The following is a 13,939-nucleotide window of genomic DNA, read 5'->3' on the forward strand; positions in this document are numbered from 1 at the left end:
GGAGGGAGGGAGGGAGGGAGGGAGGGAGGGAGGGAGGGAGGGAGGGGGGAGGGAGGGAGGGAGGGAGGGAGGAGGAGAAAGGAAGGACGGAAGGAAGGAAGGAAGGAGGGAGGAGAGAGGGAGGAAGAAGGGAAGGAAGGAGGAAGGAGGGAGGGAGGGGAAGGAAGGAAGGAAGAGGAAGGAAGGAAGGAAGGAAGGAAGGAAGGAAGGAAGGAAGGAAGGAAGGGAAGGAGGGAGGGAGGAAAGCCTTGTTGTCAGGTTCCCGAGCTAACAGGATTTTGAAGCCCTTCCCTTATCCTGGCATTAATTGCAACTTTCTTTAGTCCAAAAGCATCTTTCCAACTTAGGGGGAGATTCCCCAACAAAAAGTCTTTGCACTGGTGGAAACAGTGGGTTGAAGTTCAAATGAAAGATAAAACGCATCTACTTTTTCTGAGAAGGATTATAAAGGAGCAAGGTGCCTGTGATTTTATTCTTGTAGGGACCCTTGGAATGTTTGGGGCTGACACACGTGGGAGCTTGGGAGCGGAGCCGCCACTATGCTGTAGTGTACCCTGCTGCTAATCATCTCCAGTGCATGAGACAGGCCGCTCACAGGTCTGGGATGCCCCCGGATGGTCGTCAGCTCATGCATTAAAAGACAAGGACTTCGCTGTCAGTTTTACAAAGGGAAAAGATCCTGAAAACTCCAAAGACATTTTAAGAGCAAAAAAGAACCTCCCATGTTTCCACCATGCCTAGTCAGGCATTGCTACTTCTGTAGCATTCTTTGAAATAAATTATTCTACTTTGGGGGGAGAGAGTCCCCAAGAGTAGAGTCCCACACAGAGCTTCCTTGCCAGGGCTCTATGATGGCATGCTACATGGGATGCCAAGGAGTACAACCGGAGTCAGACCTACTTTAGGCTTGTGCCTTCATCTCTTTGGCTATCTCTTTGTCCTGTTTAAGTAGTATTTGCATGCATCTGTAAAGTAACCTAAAGTAACAGAAAGAACACTTCCCTACCCTTAAGACTACACTTCTAAATGTGGCTCAAGTTTTGACAGCTTTGCATGGGTTCGAATCCTGCCCTCATTTCCTCTCTCTCAGCCTGGAGAATCCTCTTAACTCTGTGCTTCCAGGTACCCTGACCATTGCTGGTAAACAGAAAATATTTTCTCCTCATTGGTAGTTCATTTCCTGTCTCACTCACCTTATCTCCAGCATGTTGATAATTCAGAACTTCAGTGCTGTGATTCTATTTTGAAGTCTTTGGGGTAAGTGGAAGTTGTTGAGCCACAACCAGAGATGCTCAGGTATTTAAGGGACCATATGGGTCCTGGTCTGGCAGTAGTCTAGGGACCATATGGGATGCTAAGTATTGGACCCAGGGTGGTATCGTGCAAGGCAAGTGTCTTACCTAATGTACTGTTGCTGTGGCCCCTCTTTTTTGGTCTTTCAGAAATTTGCCTTAGAGAAGATATGAAATATGACATAAACATAGAAAACCTTTTTTCTTTTTTATATAAAATATTTAAGCACCATAATTACAAGCATGATTGTAATTGGACTCCAGTCATAAAGAGAACACCCCCCCTTCACCAGTGCAGCCTTCCCATCACCAGTGCCCCCCACCTCCTCCACCCCTGCCTGTATTCGAGACAGGCATTTTACTTCTCTCACTCATTAACATTGTCATGCTAGTTGTTAGTATAGTTATTTCCCTAACAGCACTCATCAGTCTTTGTGATGAGCTTCATATTGTGAGCCAGTCCTTAAACTCTATTGTCTCTAGACTTATTACAATAATGTCATTATTTTTTTCTAAAACCCATAGATGAGTGAGACTATTCTGTGTCTATCTCTCTCCTGCTGACTTACTTCACTCAGCATAATAGATTCCACGTACATCCATGTATAGGAAAATTTCATGACTTCATCTCTTCTGATGGCTGCATAATATTCCATTGTGTATATGTCCCACAGTTTCTTTAGCCTTTCATCTGTTGAAGTGCATCTTGGTTGTTTCCAGAGACTGGCTATTGTGAATAGCGCTGCAGTGAATATAGGTGTGAGGAAGGGATTTTTGAATTATATTTTTGTGTGTGTGTGCGTTCCTAGGGTATATCTCTAGGAGTAGGAGTAGAAAACCTTTTTTTCATGGAACAGTTTGGGCCACCCCTGTGCTTATCAGGGCTTACTCCTGATCACTCTTTTTTTTTTTTTTTTTTTTTTTTTTTTTGGTTTTTGGGCCACACCGGCGTTGCTCAGGGGTTACTCCTGGCTGTCTGCTCAGAAATAACTCCTAGCAGGCACGGGGGGACCATATGGGACACCAGGATTCGAACCAACCACCTTTGGTCCTGGATCGGCTGCTTGCAAGGCAAACACCGCTGTGCTATCTCTCCGGGCCCCAGGGATCACTCTTAATGGTGCTCTGAGGACTGTGTGGGTGCTGCGAATTGAAACTGTAAGGACAGGTGGACTCATGCCAACTTCACATTCACAGACACAGACCAATATACCTGGGTGGTTAGGCCCTGGGCTATGCTTTAACTATGCCTTAATGCTCATATACATTGTCAGAGATCAGGCTGATGTGGGAAAATAGAGCCTACCAACCTTCCCAGAAGAAAAGAGGCATGGGGAAGGCACAGAAACTGATACTGATAGATGCCTATGGTGCCCCCATAGACGCTTATCTATGTCCGCTCTCCCACATCTGGGCCTGGTGCAACATACCTTGTCTAGGGCAGCCTTGATCTATTTGAATTATGTTACTTGTGTTATGCGAAATGTGTATCCTTTGCTATCTGTTTCCTGAGGCTAACTGAAAAATGTGCATGCTGTCAGTGACTATAAAAACTCTAGGGAGCCCAAGCTGGATCCCAAGGTCGAGGCCTAACCTACATCCTGCTGGTCAGGAGTGGTTGGACCCCAGCATGCTGGCTTAATAAATCCCACTTTGTGACTTGCATTGCCAAGTGGTCTCTTTGTCCTATTGCTGGGTTGTTAGCAGGAACCTAACAGTGTTACAGTTAAAGCCTCTGAATTGAACCTTTGTTTGATTTCTTTCCTGAATTATTCTTTCCTTTTTTTAAAAGAAAATTAGCAGGGTCGTAAGATAGTACTGGAGAGAAGGCAATTGCCTTGTAGGTAGCTGACTCAGTTTGCTTACTCAATTTGCTTACACTGCACTTATGCATTTTTAACCCAAAATAACACCCCTGACCACCTCAGGTGTGGCCTCAAAACAAAAAGAGAGAGAATGGTGGGGGAGAAATTGCTATTTATTCCAGAGGCTTTAAGTTTTGTCCTATAACTTGTGCTAAAAACTTTCAAAGTGTAAAAAAAGCAGATAGATATGTACATGCACTGAACCCTGAGATTATGTGAAGTTAGAGGAGCTGGTTTCTTTATGAATGAATGAGTATGTTAACATCTACTGATCTATAATGCCAAAGATATTATCATGTGTCATAAGTATTTGTATTTCTCAATAGATGCATGGAAATACCATTGAAAAACACAGTATTGTGTGCTTTTGCAATAGTATTTTAAGCATTTTAAAAACCTTTTAGACATCAGTCATTGATATTTTGAACATGTCTGTGGAAACTTTGAGATAAATGTACTATTTTAAACCAATGTGTTTCTTTTTAAAGCCCAAGATGATTTCCCACATCAAAGCCACACCTTGGGCTTACCTGTCTTTACTAATAAGGCTGAGCTATCCTGTGCTACTTGTTGCCCCAGATCTTTGCCTTTAATGCCTTATACCATCCATCCCAGCAAACCAGTTTTGCTTAATAGAACTTGGGTTTCTTCTGGTAACAAATTTCCCGAGATTCTGAAGAAATGATGTCTTTTTTATTTTTTATTAATACGTTTATTTAAATACCTTGAGTACAAATATATTATAGTTGGGTTTCAGTCATGATTGATTTTAATAAAGCAATTCCCTATTGACATATCATAATTTATTGTTGGATAAGAAATGATACTTAAAACCTAACAGCAGGGGTCTCAAACTCGCGGCCCGCGGGCTGTTTGCGGCCCTCCATACAACATTTTGTGTCCCTGCCCTAGAGGAATCTTTTTTTGTTTTGTTTTGTTTTAGTTGTTTGGGCCACACCCCCCAATGTTCAAGGCTTACTACTGACATTGCACTCAAGGATCACCCTGGCTTTGCCTCCTGCGACCCCAGGTAAATTGAGTTTGAGACCCCTGCCTAACATCTTAAAACACCAAACATACTATTTCACAGTTTCAGGGTATCTGAAATTGTGGAACACGTGATTGCTTTTGGCTCCATATTTCTCCAGGGGTGAGGCAGACAAAGGCTTGAATAGAAGTTGGAGGATTTGAGCCCCAGATGACATACTCACCTGCCTTTTGTGTTCTTAAGGGAGCAAACATGGTTTTCCCTTTCTGTTTTACTCATTCTCATGCCTTTTCCCATGTGTTCCTAGCCCAGGAGGAAAGAGTGAGCTGAGGGCAGCTTGGTGGTTTCAACAGGCTCGAGGCTGGACATGGGATTTAGTAGTAGAGCATGTGCTATACATGTATGAGACCATCATTTTATCTTTGGCATAAAAAGGAAGGATGGAAGGATTTGTGTCTGTCTTGGGTCACACTCAATGATGCTAATGATTAGTCTTGCCTTTCTGCAGGCTTACTCCCACTGATGCTTGGGGGAGCATGTGATCAAAGCCAGAATTTCTACATGCAAACCATGTTTACATGCCCTTGGAGACATTTTCCTGGTCTGATTGGTTATATCATTGTTGATATCAGTTGTACTCTTTGAAAATGGTCATTTCACGATATCCCAGGCTCGATCTGAGGTTCAGCGCAAGGGCCAAGACCACCAAACACAGAAGACAGATTAAAATGACACTGAGGAACCAGAACTTCTAAAATTACAAAGAAAGACGTCATCATAAGTTCCGCTCCTTGACCTGTGGAGAGACTGAGATCTCTAGATATAGAGGTCTGATTTTATCATCCAGATTGGAGCAGAAGTCTTCCATACACCACAAAAGCACCAAGGGGAGAGTAAATGCACTTGAAAGGAGTCTATAGATAATCCCATGACAATATATTCCAAGGGTGGAGAAACCCTGTATCTCTTAGGCCAAGGGGATTCCCTTTTTGAATGACCCCAATATTTAATGTGCCTATGCAAGAGGGAAAAATAAGAGACAAACAGCAAAAAATAATTTTTTTTCTTTTATTTAGTTTTTTTCAGTCTCTCTGTTTTGGGGTGGATATTGAAGTAGTTGTCCACTTTTTTATTTATATATTTACTTTTTCTTCTTTTCTCTTCTTCCTTTTTGCGCTCTGTCATGTTTTTTATCTCAAGACCATGGCAATTATGTGATGCATATCTTTATTGCTGTAGTGCTCATTGGATATTTTATTTGATACTTCTTTTTGAACTGTTGTGGTGTTTTACCTTCTTTTTTCCCCTTCGTCTCTCAAACCGAGGATGAGAGCCTCTAGAAGGACTCTGCCTATTGTAGGCGTAGTTGATTTTTACCCCATTGTATTACTTTTTTCTTCCTCAAAACCACATAACTTGAGCTATCTAGTCCCGCCTCCCAATTAGAGGGGGAAGTAATGGAGGTACCAAGACCAAACAGTTATAAGATCACTAAGTAATAAACTAGACACAGAGGGGACCACACATTCTAGCAGCCCCTGGGATGAGGGTGGAGGATATGGGAGGCAGGATGGAAATGGAGGTGGAGGGAGGACAATTCGGTGATGGGAATTCCCCTGATTCAATGTTAATATGTACCTGGAATATTTCTTTGAACGATATGTAAACCACTATGATTAAAATAAAAATTATATTAAAAAGACTTAGTTTACTGGGTAGAGAGCCAGTTAATTCCACCTTTTATTAACCTTCAGAAAAATTGAGTTTATGTTTGACTCTGCCTTCACTTGGCAATCACTGTAGCATGATATTTGTTTATATGTTAATAAAGTTTAGAAAAATTAATCTCAAAAATATGTATGAAAATTCAACATGATTTTTTTCATCACTGAGATTGGTTTTCCCTGTTCTCTCTACTTAGCTAGAACTCCAAATAAAGTACATGAGCCCACATGTCAATGTGATTCCTCCTAGCACAGGAGCACAGAATAAAGCACTGCAAGTATACTAAGCATTCCTCCTGTATTTACTTAATTTGCATGAGCTAAAAGCAGAAAGATTTTTTAAATATAATTTTTATTTTAATTATAGTGGCTTACATATCATTCACAGTAATATTCCAGGTACACATTTATATTGAATCAGGGGAATTCCCACCACCAAATTGTCCTCCCACAACCACTCCCATCCTGCCTCCCATATCCTCCACTCCCCCCCCCCAGATGCTGCTAGAATGTGTGGCCCCTTCTGTGTCTAGTTTATTACTTAGTGGTCTTATAACTATTTGGTCTTAGTGCCTCCATTACTGCCCCCTCCACTTGGGGGGCGGGACTAGAAAGTTCAAGTTATGTGGTTTTGTTTGAGGAAGAGAAAGGTAATATAATGGGGGTAAAGATCGACTACACCGACTATGAGCAGAGTCATTCTAGAGGCTCTCATCCTTGGTTTGAGGGACGATGGGGAAAAGAAGAAGGTGAGACACCACAACAGTTCAAAAAGAGGAATCAGGGCCCGGAGAGATAGCACAGCGGCGTTTGCCTTGCAAGCAGCTGATCCAGGACCATAGGTGGTTGGTTCAAATCCCCATGTCCCATATGGTCCTCCGTGCCTGCCAGGAGCTATTTCTGAGCAGACAGCCAGGAGTAACCTCTGAGCACCGCCGGGTGTGACCCAAAAACAAAAAAAAAAAGAGGAATCAAATAAGATATCCAGTGAGCACTGCAACACTAAAAATATGCACCACATAGTTGCCATGGTCTTGAGATAGGAAATATGACAAGGTTCAAAGAGGAAGAAGAGAAAAGAAGAAAGAAAAAGTAAATATATAATTAAAAAAATGGACAACTACTTCAATATCTACCCCAAAACAAAGAAATCGACAAAAACTAGATAAAAATAATAAAAAATAAATAAAAATAAAAAATAAAAAAAAAGATTATTTAGTGTTTTTTGTCTCTTCCTCCCTCCCTGCATAGGCACAGTAAATATTGGGGTCATCCGTAACGGGAATCCCCTTGGCCTAAGAGATATAGGGTTTCTCTACCCTTGGAATATATTGTCATGGGATTATCTATAGACTCCTTTCACGTTCATTGTTTTGGTGTTTTTGTGCCGTATGGAAGACTTCTGCTCCGATCTGGATGATAAAGACAGACCTCTAATCTAGAGGTCTCAGTCTGTGCACAGGTCAAGGAGTGGAACTTATGATGAATACTTTCTTTGTGATTTTAGAAGTTGTTTCCTCGATGTCATTTTAATCTGTCTTCTGTGGTTAGTGGTCTTGGCCCTTGTGTTGAGACTCGGATGGAGCCTGGGATATCGTCTTTTGTTATGTTTCCAGAAGACCTGTTCAGTTGCAATTGCCTCAGTCAGGACTCTGGAATTGGAGGTCATGATTGTCATGCAGGATGTAGACCAAACCCTAGACTAGGGCTTTCTTGTTGGTCCCAGAATACATACTGCCCGGTCATGATTCTAACTAGAAGTCTTACACTTTTGAATTATTTGGGAGCTATCCAGTTTTCATTAGGCCAAATAAAAATTGCACAAGTTAAAAAAAAGAAAATGGTCTTTTCTAGAATTCATATCTTTTGATTGATATGCTACTGCTGTACACTATTGGGCTATTTCAGGGGGTTAATTTCATACTACTCTTTGTGGTTCATTTTCATTTATTCTCTACCAAACTTCTAGTGCCCATGCTGCCACCTCAAAGATCCCTGACCCCTGTCCTCCTCTTTTCTATAGGTGACCACCATAATTCTCAGAGTCTAGGAGCTACTGTTAATTATTTTTTCTTTGTCTAGTCCACATATGAGCAAAATTCATAGTTACAAGCGGGGAGTTCTTTAACAAAAGCTGGTGCATTCTTGTCAGGTCTCCTAAATTGACAGTGTTTGCCTTCCAGTTTTAGGTTCAAAAGCATCCTGAGGAATCCCTTTGTATTCCAAAGTCAAAGGGATGTTAACACTTGCAGTTGTGGAAAGACTAAAATTAAGTATGGCATCAAACCAAGAATGGCTTCTGTGTTACAACTGTGAAGTCCTCGTTTTCCAATTGTCTTTTTTTCTTTTTCTTTTTATTTATTTTTTATTTTTTATTATTTTTATCTAGTTTTTGTTGATTTCTTTGTTTTGGGGTAGATATTGAAGTAGTTATCCATTTTTTAAATTATATTTTTACTTTTTCTTTCTTCTTTTCTCTTCTTGTTGCATGTTCAAAGAATGATATTTGACAGGGAAACAAGGACCTTTGTGCAAAAGGCCACCAGCTTTGTTAGCATGCAGGAAGGAAATTGTCCTGCACAGATCATGTGTTGCAACTCTGTGTCAGATTTCAGAACTGGAATGAATGTCCCATGTGTTCTGGTACAATGCATGGAAAAGTGTAATGCCTTCATATATATTCTACTATTTCTTCACTGGACTGATACATTTGAAAAAACGCTTGAGAGTTAGACTCAACTACCAGTTGTATGAATTAAGAGTTTTAATGGCCCTGTGCTTTTATGGAAACAGGTCCAAACCTTCTACTATATTTCTTCGAAAACAGACCAAGTTATTACTGTGCCCATAATACTTTTGACAATGAACTGGGCTGTGGAGATCGAAAATGTAGGTTTGGCTTTATTGGGAGTGAAGGAATAGTCTTTGGGGGAGGAAGTATTTACCAGGACGACTTCCAAATTCAATTTGGCAGTCCAGAATACCAAATTTTGCCTCTTTTCTCTTGAAAGTCAGGACAAGTTGAGTGATTCCTACATTATCCTGGCCAGTTATACCAGGGCCATAACCTTCATGTATGTCTGTTCGAGTGAATTTGTCAATGGCCAGTTAAGAATGTCTCTCATTGTCCTGACGGGAAAGAATCAACTGATTTCATTTCAAAATGGAGTTCCACAGGGTATCTGCCAGCTCCCATTTAGAGATCTATTTGCTGTTCAACTGATGGATGGCGGTGAAGACTTTGTTTACCTTGTATCCTTTAAGTCTAATAAAGCTTGTGCTGTGTGGAATAAGAACTTTCAGGTACAGTACTTATTTCTTTATCGTCATTCCGTTGGTTTACTCATAGCTTTATTAACATGTTCCTGCACTCCATACAATCCAGCCTGAAGTCTTATTATCCAGATCAACTGTAATTTTGACTAAAGCTCAGGGCTTCTTGCTCCTGGCAGTGCTTGAGAGATCCTATATGGTACTGGGGATTGAACCCGGGTTCCACATGCAAGGCTGGTGCCTTAACTTTTATGCTGTCTTTCTTCAATCATCATTGACTTTTAGTGCTGCTTAAGAGAACATCACATACATCATTTTTTCTTAAAGTTAACTGAATGCCACCTGGATGAAAGGGTTTGTACCCTGACATTTTGAGTCATAAATTCTTTGATTTGTTTGGTAATATGTAAATATCTCACTAAATTGTGTAATTTGTTATATAATATGCCTATTTTGATCTTTGTTATTGAGGTCTAGTTGACATTTTACTCATGTAGCGTAATGAGTGGATATTTGTATATGTTGCAAAATAGTCATTACCTAAATCCAGAGAACAACTTATTGTTAAAATTTTGGTGGCACTTAGTGTTCTTTTGGTCTTCATACTTTAGGGTTAATCCTGGCAGTGTTGGGGGCGGGGCAAATTGTTGGGATCAAATACATTCTTCCTAAGCATGTGCTCAGCACACTGAGCTACTTCTACAGCTTAGAATTTTTTCTTGAAAACTTTTAACATCTACTTTCATAGAACTATTTTTAATTTTTATGAGTGTGATAGGTTACAGATTTGTCCTTCAAATATGATTTATGATTTGATTTCATACACCTTTGTAAAAAGACATCTAAAGTTTTTAAAAGTTGATCAGCTATTGAAACTGAAACTGAAATGCATAGATATTGCTTACAATATATTAAACTGCAGAATTACAATTTTAAAAATTAGATTAAAAATATGCTTTGTTCCTTTAGAATCAAGTAATTGTCCTCCTGAGATAAGTGGTAATTTTTTGAAAAGCTGCTGCTTAGAGAATTCATTGATATTTTATTTTGAAATTCTGAGTTGTCTGTAGTGTAAGTACCCATATTTTTCTACATATAATTGTGTATGAGGTTTGGAAGTTGCTTTAAAATATTTTACTGGGACTGGAGTAATAGCATAGCAGGTAGGGTGTTTGCCTTACACATGTTTGTTCCCTAGCATCCCAAATGGTCCCCCCCCAGGAATGACCCCCTGAACACAGAACTAGAAGAAACCTCTGAGCACTGCCAGGTGTGGCCTAAAAAATATTTTACTGGTGTTCAGCATTCACTAATAGATGAAAGGCACATAAAATGCACAGGACATCGGAGGACTATGATTTGGTTGTCTCTACTGATATTTCTCTAATTTATTTGGTGACACTGTATCCTTCTGGTTTAAGATCATTGCCTGATTAATTCAGTTCTTTGATATGAAGTGTTTATAATGTCTTATACCTACAGATTTTTGGTGCATTATCCAACTTTATCAGTTTGTGTGCTGCTTAGGTAAGAAAGGGGGCCAGAGATAACAAGTGGGTGGGGCATTTGCCTTACAAGTTTGATTCCCCAGCATCCCATAGGGTTCCCTGAGCCTGCCAGAAGTGATTTCTGAACACAGAGCCAGGAATAATCCCTGCGCACCACTGGGTGTGGCCCAGGAAAAAAGCAGCCACTGTCTTCTTCTCTATGTGTCCCAGTTATTTCATTGGAAATGCAATGAATCTGTCTATCACCATATTGTGATCGGCATATGGTGAATACTGATTTGGAGAAAATGTTTTGGAAAGCCTGAAAATCATATATTTTTAATGTCAGGCATGTGTGTATATGTGTGTCAGGTTGGAAGTGCATTTTATCAGATTTTGCCTTACAAATTTCCTTTATTTTATAAGGATTGTGTAGCCATATTCAGCATCTGTTAATCCACATGTGACTAAAATTCTCAATAGGAAAAGAATTTGAGAGAAATACAGTTTTATTTTTACAGCAACCATTTCAAAGGACATTACAGTTTTATTTGACTGTTATTGGGAAAGTGACCTTTTCTGTCTATACTCTCCTCTCAAGAAATGGGGGAACAAGCCAACTAGACTAGCTGAAAAACCCTACTTGTGCAGGGGTAATGGAAAGGCCTCCTTGAACTCGGGTTGGAATCCCAACTGTGCCCATTTCCAGTGTTACTTTAAGAAATGGATTCCATTTTGGGGTGAAGTCTGTCCATCTTTATGAAATGTGGGTCATCCTGCTTCTGAGAGGGGAGAATTCAAGAAGATAACATTATAAGGTGTCTGACACCAGCTTGTAAAAGGGGACAGTGTTGTCATTGAGAACTTAAACCCTAGAAGGGCTGGAGCAATAGCACAGCAGGTAGGATGTTTGTCTTGCACGCAGCTGACCTGGGTTTGATTCCTGGCATCCCATATATTCCCCTGAGCCAGCCAGGAGTAATTTCTGAATGCAGAGCTATTAGTAACCCCTGAGCACCTCTGGTTGTGGCCCTAAACAAATAAAACCAACAACAAAAAAGAACAGCTAGGAACCAGAGCCATAGTACAGTGAGTACGACACTTGCCTTGCATATGGCTGAACCTGGTTCAATCCTTGGCATCTCATATGGTCCCAAATATCACCAAGAATGAGCTCCCAAACAAAAACAAACAACCCTCTTACACCTATCTAAACTCCTTTCTTCCTTCTGCACCAATAATTATATACAACACTGAGCTGGAAGCAATGGTGTCCTGGCCTGTGTCTGTCTACTATTTACCCTGATATTGTGCCCTATAACCCTTTCTCTGCATTGGACCATCTTTCTTCCGGACAATTTACTTTGCCAAGTCCATTAACTTACTCAATCTGGGATTTTGTACTAAGATGTTTGCCAATGTCTTGTATTGTCAGTCTGGCCTTAACACGCGGGTATCTTCAAGTAAATGCTTCTCAGTGGTCACCCGACTACTCGAATTTCACAGTGCCCACTTCTATGCTGGATGCAATTCCATCTCTCATGGTCTGAGCAGACAGCTCAGGTTTGCTTCTTTCTTTCTTTGTTTATTTGTTTGATTACATCATCCCTTTGAGAAGGAGGCAGAATAGGTATAACCAGTCTAAAGTGGAGTAAGAAATGAAAGTCTGGATTGTTGTGTTCTCATTGTAGCCCTTCATCAAATCACTAGATATGTTTCATTAAGTGCCAGTGCTGAAGCAGCTGAGTGTAAATATGTGGGCCTTTCTCTTTGATTTTTCTCTCTCCCATCTTCGCCCATTTTATTGAGATAGAATTGGCATAAAGTATAAATTGAATGTGAACAGCATTATGATGTAACTTGACTTATTCTTGTGAAACCGTCACCACAACCAGTTTATCTGTAACAGTTCATATATGACAAGAAAGGAAAGTTGCATTTTTCCTCATAATGACCACAATTCACCGATCCATTAGGATATCTCTTCTACCAACTTTTTCTACAGAATTAGTAACTAATGCATTTATATGTAATTAATGATTATTTTCTGATTGCATATGACCAGAAATTTTTATAATATATAGATTTACCAATTAACATTCTAAGTAAGAATGTGGTTTAAGTAAGAATGAGGTCAGGGCTAGAGTGATAAAACAGTCATAATACAAGTGACACATAATAAACTTGTACATTTTAACTATAATTTATAATATAACTCATTATACATTTCCTTACAAGCCACAAGCCCAGGTCTGATGCCTGGTACCACATATCTGACCAGCAGTATCCCCCTTCAATAATAATTCCCAATAGTGATCACCCTTGATCTCAGGACCAGGAGTAAGACAAGAACACAACAGATGTGGTCTTGAAACCAAATGATGATGAAAATAACAACAACAACAATGTCAAGTATGTTTTCACAAGCAGATAGAGTAGCCAGGTAGAGATGTGCTGTGAAGAACTAGGGGTGGAAATAATTTAGTCTAAAAGAGAGCTATTTCCTGCTCAATGAATTCATATTAAGTCACTCATAAATTAAAATATTCTAGGGTTTTTTTTAGGGGTGCAGAAGGCAAATGATCCACACCTGGCAGTGCTTAGTGTTTATTCCTTGTTCTGAGTTCAGAGATCATTCCTAACAGGCTTGGGGAACCATATGGAGTGCTGAGATCAAATTCAGATCACCTGTATACAAGAAAAGCACCCAATTCCTGTTGTACTATATCTCTGGCCCTAAACTCTACCAACTTTTGAGTGTGCCAGATGGTGGGATTCACTTATTATGTTGGACACTCCATTCCCAGGGCTTATTTCTCTTATAACCGGAAGTTTGTGTTTTGAAGACACATCCCTCCTCTCCCTCCTGTCTTTGGCAACCACACTTCTGAGCTCTTGTTTCTACCAGTGAAGTTTTAGGTTTTCTCTTGTGAATGGAAATCAGCTCAGGAAGTTTTGACAGTCAGTGTAATTAGTAGGCATTTCAAAGTTAAGATCATTGTTAGTCGTATGTGAAAATGATAATGTTGTTTTGTAGAAAAGGAAGGAAGGAAGGAAGGAAGGAAGGAAGGAAGGAAGGAAGGAAGGAAGGAAGGAAGGAAGGAAGGAAGGAAGGAGGGCGGGAGGGAGGGAGGGAAGGGAGGGAGGGAAGGGAAGGAGGGAGGGAGGGAGGGAGGAAGGAAGGAAGGAAGGAAGGAAGGAAGGAAGGAAGCAAGGACGGAGGGACGGAGGGAGGGAGGGAAGGGAGGGAGGGAAGAAGGAAGGAAGGAAGGAAGGGAGGAAAGGAGGGAGGGAGGAAGGAAGGAAGGAA

The sequence above is a fragment of the Suncus etruscus genome, chromosome X (assembly GCF_024139225.1).
Source record: "Suncus etruscus isolate mSunEtr1 chromosome X, mSunEtr1.pri.cur, whole genome shotgun sequence".
Classification (NCBI taxonomy): domain Eukaryota; kingdom Metazoa; phylum Chordata; class Mammalia; order Eulipotyphla; family Soricidae; genus Suncus; species Suncus etruscus.